General features: G+C 32.9%; 1 long non-coding RNA gene across 1 annotated transcript in view; it reads left to right on the forward strand.

The window, feature by feature from the left end:
* LOC127560597 (uncharacterized) overlaps positions 1-7,936 on the forward strand; it is a 30,635-nt gene extending 22,699 nt beyond the window's left edge. The window contains exon 3 of the long non-coding RNA XR_007953368.1: positions 7,449-7,936. This is a non-coding gene — a long non-coding RNA (uncharacterized LOC127560597). The remainder of the gene's footprint in view (positions 1-7,448) is intronic.
* Positions 7,937-8,635: the final 699 nt, after the last annotated feature.

The raw sequence follows: 8,635 nt of genomic DNA on the forward strand, positions 1-8,635 counted from the left end.
ATATTTATCATTTATCATTAAAGTACCCTATATATTCATAAATTTTGATTCCACTTTAGATTAAGGATTCTCAACCTTGGTTCTATGAAGTTTCTTAGTGTTTTGATTAACTATATTTCAATTGGTTTCCTTTACGAGCCAATATGTTTTATTTTATACATATTAAAACATTTTGCAAGAGATGCATAATTTTTACCAAACTGCCAAAGAGATGCATGGCACAAAAAAAGTTAAAGACCTTTATTCTAGGTCAAACCTAGTTGTATATGTGTGTGTGTGTGTGTGTCTGTGTCTTTATGCATACATATATATATATACATACAATATATGTGTGTGAAAATGTAAATTTTCCATTTAAAATTAAATGAATTATCTCTGACACCAGTTTTATAGTATATTTATATCATACATATTAATTAAGAATGGTTATATCACTGCTGTTATCTGAGATAAAGCAAGGACTTCATGAAAAATGGTTATTTCTATAGACATTAAAGTTATATGATGTCATATATATCAGCAGGTACAGAGACATCAATAGTTATAATATCCCTTTGTTCTTGGGAGGCAATTCAGTATAGTAAAAAACATATTGGGCTTGGAGATAGGAATATAGTAAGTGTTTGAAAGTGATCACAGACCTTATTTCACAGACCTTCACATGAAGCAATTTTTGCATAATTTAATTTGCCTGTGGACTTGAGGAAGGGAAGGAGGTAGAGGATGGCTTTGTGCCTATGGAGAGAGGGGGCCAGCGCATAGGTGAAAGACCCATGGGGCCAGGGATAGAAAAGCAACATCAGGACAAAGAATGAAGGGAAGAGCCATGAACATGGACAGAAGAGGAGAGTTCCGTTGTGGAGTTAGGGACAGACACAGGGCCCCCAAATGCAGATGGAAGGAAGACAGGTGCAGGGCAGAGCAGGTGGACAGAATGGGGCTACGGGCTCTCATGTAGTGCTGGTCTCAAATCAAGTTCCCCAGCTGCTGCTGGTCTCCTTGGGCTTTCATTCGTCTGCTTTCACTAGAAGTTTTTGTGTTTTTTTTTTTTTTTTTTGTTGTTGTTGTTGTTGTTGTTTGTTTGTTTGTTTTGTTTTGTTTAGTTTTGGTAGGGGAGTGAGAGCCACAGAGCCAGTGAAGGAGCAGGAGTGAAGAGATCACAGTACTGTGCAGTAAAGTTAACATGAGTTGGAGGGGGGAGAGGGTTGGAATGTGGCTATCCAAAGTCAAACTTGTTTAGCAGTTTATATAAAGCAAAAACTATCTGTACCCAGGCTTAAGTCCTATTTGACCTGATGCTGAGCAAGTCTATTTAATCTTTCTTTGTCTCAATATTCTCATTTATTAAACTGGGATCATAAGAATATCAGTGAATAAAATATGGCCAGAGCACAAAAAGGAGTCCAAATTCTAAAACAATGCATATCCCTAGGAAGTTAAATTTCTTTAATTTTTCATTTATTTTGGAAATCATGTTGTTGTTGTTTTTTCTGTAGCTGGTTGAAACAAATCTGTTGTGTTAAAAATGATCTTATTTTAATCATATGACTAAATGATTTTTGTTTTCATAAATGGAAATATTTAGTTGAATGCTATTCAGTGCTTAATTTATAATGTCTAAAAATAAATGAATAGCAAAATAGTTTCAAATAAGTGATGGAAAATATACTTCATACTCTTCTTTGCAAAAGTTGGAAACCATGGGCTATATTATATAAACCATGGCTGTTGTTTTGCTGAACCACTTTTATTTGTTGTTGTTGCATGCTTTCATTTTCTGTTTTATAAGGACTGACTCTGTGAATAGGAAGAAGGGGAAATGGCTACATTTGGAAATAAAGATGATATAAACAAAAATTAAAAATAAAACATTTTAAAAATAATATGGTAAGTTTAGGTTTAGATTGACTCTACAATTTACTGTTACATCTTAGTCATTTAAATAAACTATCTCCACTTTTAGTATGTGCCTAAAAAGAAAAATCACATTTTGGGTAAACATGGAAAAAATTGAAACTTTAATGTAAATATAATAATATACTTGCAATTGTATTTGGTTTTAATTATCTTTATTATCACTTCTTTTATTTTTATTACAGAGTTAGTACCTACGAAAAACTTCCTTATAGAAAACTTACCTTATTGCCAATTGCCATGACTCTTTTAGAACAAATTCATGTGTTTGCATATTAATTTTAAAATTATTTTTAATTTTAATTAATTTTAAAATCATTTTAAGTAAAAGTCACTGAAAAATGCTGATATTTCTTCACACCTACAGTCAGAACACAACAGACTTAGAATGTAGAGTTTTACATCTTGTATTTAAAGGACATTGTTGGGAAAAATCTAATTGTAGTTGAATATTTCTGAAGAATATTTGATGAGACCTTTTATTTTCATAGGAAATCAGGCCATGTTTTTTTGCTAAAGATAGGTTATACTCAGATATGTCATTTCAAATTTCTTGTAATTTTTTTTTTTTTTTAATTTTCCATGATTAACTAAGAATGAAATGTTTTAACAAACTGATTTATTTTATTTATTTATTTTTTAAATAACTTTTTATTGACAGAACTCATGCCAGGGTAATTTTTTACAATATTATCCCTTGCACTCACTTCTGTTCCGATTTTTCCCCTCCCTCCCTCCACCCCCTCCCCCAGATGGCAAGCAGTCCTTTACATGTTAAATAGGTGACAGTATATCCTAGATACAATATATGTGTGCAGAACCGAACAGTTCTCTTGCTGCACAGGGAGAATTGGATTCAGAAAGTATAAATAACCCAGGAAGAAAAACAAAAATGCAAGCAATTTATATTCATTTCCCAGTGTTCTTTCTTTGGGTATAGCTGCTTCTGTCCATCCTTCATCAATTGAAACTGAATTAGATCTCTTTATCGAAAAGATGCACTTCCATCAGAATACATCCTCATACAGTATCGTTGTTGAGGTATATAATGATCTCCTGCTCATTTCACTTAGCATCAGTTCATGTAAGTCTTGCCAAGCCTTTCTGTATTCATCCTGCTGGCCATTTCTTACAGAACAATAATACTCCATAACATTCATATACCACAATTTACTCAACCATTCTCCAATTGGCATCCATTTATTTTCCAGCTTCTAGCCACAACAGGCTAGAACACAGGGCTGCCACAAACATTTTGGCACATACAGGTTCCTTTACTTTCTTTAGTATCTCTTTGGAGTATAAGCCCAGTAGAAATACTGCTGGATCAAAGGGTATGCACAAAAACTGATTTATTTTCTATTAAATTCTGACAAATTATTTACTCCCCAAAATGTTAAATGTGATCTGAAATTTTAATGTGTTGCCTCATTTATTCTTATAGTCATAAAAGTCAAAAGGGAGAGGGAAAATATACACTTCCCAAACTGTATTCTTTGCTTCTATTATATTGAAATATCATAACCAATGTTTTTATATTTTGCTATAGAGGCAAAGTGCATCTCATTATATTTTTATGAAAGCATTTGAATACTTGGTAAGAGTCTTTTATAGATAGAAGGATAAAGTACTCAAAAGCACTGGGGATTACAGTGAATGAGCAAAACCTAATAATTTAATAAATGGTATTATTTTAACAGTCATAGCCTTATTAACCTAGAATGTTATTTGTGGATTTTTTTTTGTCAGGGAGTAGGAAAGGAAAGTTATTTAACAATCTATGACTATATATTTCTTCTTTTTGTAAATTAAATTGAAATGACTTTTGTAAGAAGTAAGATAACACTTTTTAGGTTCTGATATATAGTAAAGGATATACCTCTCCCACTATTTCCCCCCTTTCCTAGCTCTTGTCAGAACACAGAGTCATAATGAATTTTGACACTGCCACCAACTTTGTTTAGAGTTTTGCGTATGTTTTAAAATATGAAATAAAAAAGAACCTTTTATTAATTTGTTTTTTACTTTCTTATTTACTTATTATTTTTTACTTTTAAACTTTTTCTATATCCCTCAAATCACAACAATCCTTCTAAGCTCATCCCACCTCCATTTTAATAGGTTTTATTGCTATGTTTTGCTTTTGCCTAACATTCTTTTCTAAATATACACTTCCCTGGTTTTCTACAGCTCAGAAATATCAATTCACATATCAACTATATCTGATATGTCATACACCATTACATATCTGTAGTGTTCCATTTCTTCAACAAAATTAGAGATGTATATTTTCTCATTCCTTCCCCGTTCTAGCAGTATCCAATTTCATGTTGTTATTTTTTTCCCATTTATATTCTTATAATCGTTGTATATATTGTTTTCCTACTTATTAAACTACATCAATCTTAAACATATAGTGAACATTTCCATATTAAAAGAACAAACAATTTGTCCACATTAAGTTCCTTAAATTGGTCTTTGATATTGGCTCCTAAATTTTCTATTGAATTCGGGTTTTGTTGAAAGAAAGTCCTGAAAATCTGCAAGTTTGTTGAATGTCCTTTTTTTCCATTCATTATTGTAAATAATTTTGCTGAATATATTATTTTTGGCTGCAGACCTAGTTCTTTTGATTGCTAGTGTATATGATCCCAGGACCTGTGATTGTTTATTGTAGGTGCTGCTAAGTCTTGTACAATTGTAACTCCAGAGCATTTGAATTGTCATCACTCTGCTCACTTGTAAGGCTTTCTTCTACCACCCTCAGAGCACTCATATGTACCCATTACTATATATCCTGATTTGCCACAAACATCTCAATCTCTCACATATAATCAGATGATCTGATCAAGCCTATATGATTGTATGACAAAGAAGATTCATAGTTAACAATAATCTGTGGAGGAACTGCATAAATCTATTAAACCTGACCATTCCTCTCAGGAGCAACTTATTGGTCCCATCAGGGAAATACCTGCAACAGGAATTCATCTTGTTTATGTTATAGCTAAGTAACCCTCTTTTCATTAATTACTAAATGACCTATGAATGCTTATTTCATTCCATTAAATCTACCTTGTTCTAGTACTGGTTTTAGGCCTGTTTATTACACTATATGACCAATATGACAAATATTTAAATTCAAAGTTTCCTGTTTCACTTTTAAGATATTTTTCAATGTTTCAAAAATATTTCAAAGTCTGACTTTCTCTAAATTAAATTGTGAAATCAATCGCAGTTATTTTACAAGTATGTTTTTGATTGCATACAGAGAATTTAAATAGACATAGTCTTTTGTATTTCTAGCTACAGAGAATATAAATGGCTATGAAATGTCCTTAGCTTAAGGAAAAAGCTTTTTGCATTTATTAATAATGTTATATGTAATGCATATATACTCTGAGGTTCCTTATCCCAAGTTCCACTTTTACAAATGAGTTTCATGTCAAGGCTTTATCTCCTCCTTATAATTCTAGAGCTATCCCTGAAGAGTCATCATGGGAAATTTTCTAATAATATATTGCCTTGAACTCCCTCTGTTGTACTTTGCCCTAAGATTCAGTTGAAAATAATTTTACCTAGTTTTGAATAATTTATATAAAGTGTTATTTGAAGTTGTAAAATAAGAACAATTAGTATGATTGTCCAAGCAAAAGTTTGTGACACACTCATCCACAAGTACATAGAGTCTGGGGGAAATAAAGTCAGTTTGAAAGGAAATGACAAAAGAAATCTAGTCATTGGAAGCCCTTTCTCCTCATGCTATGAGCTTGGTCCCCCAAGAAAGCCATTGATAAAAATGTCTACCTATACTCCAAAGTCAGTGCCCATTAAGGTATACTCAAAACATTCAATTTGTGATTGATTTATTGATTGGGATCTTTTCTCAGTAGTGTAGGATTGTTTTTACTTTTTCATATAAATATTCCAAAAGATTCCATCTAGATCCAGAAAAATGACTCTCAACATCAGTAAGTCTTTCATTGCAGCTATGGGTTCTGGTTGTTTAAATCTTCTTCATAAAGGAGAGACCACTAGCCAAAGAGAAGAATCTGTCTAGAGCCATGCCTAAATATTGGTTTATATTTGAAAGAGCACAGATAGATACAATCTTGAAGGAATTGTTCTCATTGACTCCCCAAGAGGGAGTAACTCATTAGTCAAGATGTCCCCACAGCCACACCTCAGAACAATACCTGTCTCTAATAGCCACAACTTACCCTCTCACCTTCATTCTCCTAACATCCACTCCACCCCAATTTTCTCATCTTTTGACACTTTTCACTTCCCCTCACTTCCCTCATCCAGTGATGTAGGCCTCTTTGCTTTTCCTTAAACAAGATACTCCATCTTCCAATTTCAGACATTTTAAATGACTGTCTCCCAATAACAGAATCCTTGCCCTCCTTTTCTCTATCTCCTAACTTTCCTGGCTTCAGGTACCAGTTAAAAACTTAACCTCTAGATGAATTTAGAAGAGAAAAGGAGACTGGTGGCTGCATAACCCACCCTCACTTCAGTTTACTTTCATGGCATAGTACTTTGCTGATGTCATGGTCTCTTCAAGAATAAAGAATAAACAATAAAATCCTACCGTCTATAGGAAGCATTTACTGATCCTATCTATCTATTTATCTATCTATCTATCTATATGTTGATATTTTCTGTTTCTTATATCACCATATCCCAAACATCCCTCCTTTCCCTCCTTTTAGCGATTCATTCTATGTAGCAAATAGTATTTTTTAACAAAAAAGAAAAAAAATCAGCACAAATGACCAATACATTGAAAAAAGCAAAATATATGCAATGTGTAACACTTGTGGATCTCCTACCTTCACGAAGGGCTCAATTGAAGATTTCTTCTCATATTTCTTCATTCAAATCCTGTTTGAACTTTATAATTTTGTTATATTTACTTGTGTTTTTTTTGGTATGTACTGTTTCTTTCACTTACTGTGTATATTTTTTTGGCAGGTCTGCTTATATCATTCTGCATTAGTTCATGTATATCTTTCCCATGTTTTTTTATATTTATCATACATCATTCCCTATATTACAATAGCATTACATTCATATATCACACTATGATTAAGAATTCCCCTTAATGGGCATTGACTTTAGAGTATATGGAGATATTCTTATCAATGGCTTCCTTCAGAGACAAGCTTACTAATGGAATCTCCAGTAATGGAGGTTAAAAGGTTTAAGCAGGAGGCAGCCTAGGTGGAGCAGTGGATAGAGCACCAGCCCTGAAATTAGGAGGACTTGAGTTCAAATCTGAATCAGGCACTTAACAATTCCTAGCTGTGTGTCCTGAACAAGTCACTTAATCCAATTGCCTCAGGAAAAAAAAAAAAAAGGTGTAGGCATAAATTTAAATAGCTTTTCAAAAGGCTTGTACCATTTCATAGCTCTACTTAACAATATATTAGTGTGCCTATCATTCTATAACCCCTACAACTTGCCAGTTTTCAGAGTTTGCAGTAAAATCTTCACAGGATTATTTTGATTTGCATTTCTTTTATTATTAGTGCTTTGGAACATCCCTTCATGAAGGCATTGGTGTTTGAATGGAGAATGGATTGGAGTGGGTTGGGATTTGAAGCAGGCAAACCAACAAGAGACTAAAGTAATAATCCAGGCAGTCAACAGAGACTGGATAAGTAGATTTCAGAATCATCAACCCAGAAATCATAATTGAATCCATGGAACTTCACCAAGAAACATAGCACAGAGGGAAGATAGAAGAGGGCTCAGAACAGGAGCCCTGTTGGACACCTCTGTTAGCATCATCTGGATATGTAATAGAAGAATCAGATGAGAGTAGTGTCCTGAAAACTTAGCATAAAGTGGAAAGTCCATAGTCAAATATCACCTTATCTCTCCTTTTTTTGGAAGCCTGAGGTCAAGAAGTGCAGCAGGAAGTGGTCACAATTTGTGAACAGGTAGTTTTGAACAGAAGAAACTCAAGCTGAATCATGAACCAAGCACAACCATTAAAAAAATATGCTTCAAATCACTTAAAGTTGTTAACTGACCTATTAGTACTGTGTTCCATTCTAACATAAACTAACAAAGTACTTGGCTTACAGTACAGGTCCACTTCTAACAGGTATATGGCCACTATTTGGATTTGTTTTGTTTGATTATCCTTATTTGACAAGGGAGGGTTTTTATTTTTTATTTTTGGGGAGTGAGCAAAAAAGGGGAAAAGTAGGCAAAAGACAGTGACATATGAAAAAGGTGATATGTGGGATCAGAGAGGGGAGAATCAGGTTCATTGAAATATTCTTTAAAAGCACACATTCACAAAATCAGAAGGAGATTTGGAAGGAGGCTCAGATAAGCAGGGTAGCAGAATTCATTATATGCAAAAGGGCAAAGATTGTTACTTTCATACATAACATTCTTTCTGCTATTTGTATATAGAGAAATATATTAATTGGTGTTTGCCAAGTAATAAATAAAAGATTATTAGAAAAGCAAAAGTGCTATATGAAATGTCAATGAATGAACATAGAAAAGAAAGAAACCCAACTAAATTTAAAAAATGGAAATTCTGAAAATCAAAGAATAGGTAAATAACACTGAAAACAAAAAAAACAAATTGATAAAACTAGGAGATGTGATTATTTTTTCTTAAACTAATAAAAAAAATAGACAAATTGCTGTTTTTTTGTCTTTCATTCTTCAAAAGAAGCATTGAAATAATAAGGGT

This window comes from Antechinus flavipes, chromosome 1 (genome assembly GCF_016432865.1).
Source record: "Antechinus flavipes isolate AdamAnt ecotype Samford, QLD, Australia chromosome 1, AdamAnt_v2, whole genome shotgun sequence".
Lineage (NCBI taxonomy): Eukaryota > Metazoa > Chordata > Mammalia > Dasyuromorphia > Dasyuridae > Antechinus > Antechinus flavipes.